The sequence below is a fragment of the Arachis ipaensis genome, chromosome B01 (assembly GCF_000816755.2).
Source record: "Arachis ipaensis cultivar K30076 chromosome B01, Araip1.1, whole genome shotgun sequence".
Classification (NCBI taxonomy): Eukaryota; Viridiplantae; Streptophyta; class Magnoliopsida; order Fabales; family Fabaceae; genus Arachis; species Arachis ipaensis.
This window is the reverse complement of record NC_029785.2, coordinates 108,852,333-108,854,915: the sequence shown is the minus strand read 5'-3', so window position 1 is coordinate 108,854,915 and position 2,583 is coordinate 108,852,333.

The window sequence follows — 2,583 nt, the reverse complement described above, 5'->3', positions numbered from 1 at the left end:
CAAATGGGATCTTTATTTCAAGAGTCCTGAGATAGTCTGCAAAGCGGGTAAATTGTTTATCCTGTTTCACTTGGCGGAGCTTCTGAGGATAAGGCATATTGGCTTTATATTCTTCAACCTTAGTTGCTGCAGGTTTATTCCCTACAGAAGTGGTTGGAGAAGCCTTCTTAGAGGGGTTACTATCAGCACTTGCAGGTGTCTGATTCCTCATAGGCGTTTGAACGCCAGGATTGGGTGCTGGATGGGCGTTTAACGCCAGCTTCCCACCCTTTTCTGGCGTTTGAATGCCAGAGTTATTCCTCTCTGGGCTCTTGATGTCCTCAGAGGGATCTTGGGTAGTGGTTTGGTCATCCTCTGTCATTTGTTCCTTTCTTGACTTTTTGCTATTTTGAGCTGAGTTATTCAATGTCTTCCCGCTCCTTAGTTGGACAGCTTGGCATTCTTCTGTTATCTGTTTAGATAGCTGCTGTCTTGTCTGATTCAATTGTGCTTCTATATTCTTTTTAGCATTTTTAGTGTCTTGGAGCATCTCTTTGAATTCTGCTAATTATTTTGTCATAAGGAGTAATTGCTGATTAAGTTCAATAATCTGTTCTTGAGGATTGGGATCAGTAGTTACTGCCATAGCCTCTTCTTTTATGGAGGATTCACTGTTTGAGTACAGATGTTGATTTCTAGCAACTGTGTCTATGAGCTCTTGAGCTTCTTCAATTGTTTTTCTCATGTGTATAGATCCACTAGCTGAGTGGTCTAGGGACATCTGAGATTTTTCTGTAAGTCCATAGTAGAAGATGTCTAACTTTACCCACTCTGAAAACATTTCAGAAGGGCATTTTCTCAGCATCCCTCTGTACCTCTCCCAGGCGTTATAAAGGGATTCATGATCCTCTTGTTTAAAGCCTTGGATGTCCAGCCTTAGCTGTGTCATCCTTTTTGGAGGGTAAAATTGATTCAAGAATTTGTCTGATAACTGTCTCCATGTTTTTATGCTTGCTGTGGGTTGGTTATTTAACCACCTCTTAGCTTGATCTTTTACAGCAAATGAAAACAGTAATAATCTGTAGACATCCCGATCCACTTCTTTATCACGTACTATGTCAGCAATTTGTAAGAACTATGCCAGAAACTCAGTAGGTTCTTCCTATGGAAGACCGGAATACTGGCAATTTTGCTGCACCATGATAATAAGCTGAGGATTTAGCTCAAAGCTGCTTGCTTTGATGGGAGGTATACAGATGCTACTCCCATATGCAACTGTAATGGGTTAGCATATGACCCCAGAGTCCTTCTGGACTGTTCACTTCCACTTATGTCCATGATGGAGAAAAGGGAATTGATATGAATTTATTTTTTTTTAATTAAAAGTGACCGAAAATAATAAAATAAAATAAAAGGAAAATAAAATAAAATTTCGAAAACTAAAAGAAAATAAAATCAAAGCAAATTGAAAACTAAATGAATTAATTAGTTAGAAAGATTTTGGAATTTGTAATAAAAAAGATATGATTGAAAATTATTTTGAAAAAGATATGATTGCAATTTATTAAAAAAAAAGATATGATTGAAAGTTATTTTGAAAAAGATATGATTGAGAAGATATGATTGCAAATTAAAAAAAAAGATATGATTGAAGAAATTAAAAAGATTTGATTTTTGAAAAAGATTTGAAAAGATCAATTTTTGAAATTAGAATATTGACTTGACTAAAAAAAAGATATGATTTTGAAAATCTTTGACTAAATTAATGCAAAATTTTGAAATTTATGAGTAAAATAAGGAAAGGATATTTTTTTTATTTTTGAATTTTAATGCGGAAAGAGAAAAACAACAAAATGACACTAAACTTAGAAATTTTAGATCAAAACACAGAGAACAAACAAGAAACTTTGAATGTCAAGATGAACACCAAGAACACTTTGAAGATCAAGATGAATACCAAGAACAAATTTTTGAAAAATTTTTAAGTAAATAAAAGCACAAGAACACACCAAACTTAATATTTTTAGAAAATCAAACACAAATTTTTGAAAAAGTAAAGGAAAACACAAAGAAGACACCAAACTTAAAATTTTTAGAAAATCAAACATAAATTTTCGAAAATTTAAAGGAAAACACAAAGAAGACACCAAACTTAGAAATTTTTAAAGATCAAGAAAGAACTACGAACATGCAAATTCGAAAAAATTAAAAGAAAATAAAAGCATGCAATTGACACCAAACTTAAAATATGAAACTAAACTCAAATAAAAGACTCTAAACCAACAAAAATAAAATATTCCTAATCTAAGCAACAAGATAAACCGTCAGTTGTCCAAACTCGAACAATCCCCGGCAACGGCGCCAAAAACTTAGTGCACGAAATTACAATCACACTTTTGCAACTCCGCACAACTAACCAGCAAGTGCACTGGGTCATCCAAGTAATACCTTACGTGAGTAAGGGTCGATCCCACGGAGATTGTCAGCTTGAAGCAAGCTATGGTTATCTTGTTACTCTTAGTCAGGATATCAATAATTCTCAGATTTAATTGTAAAAAGTAAAAGAACATGAAATAAATACTTGTTATGCAGTAATGAAGAACA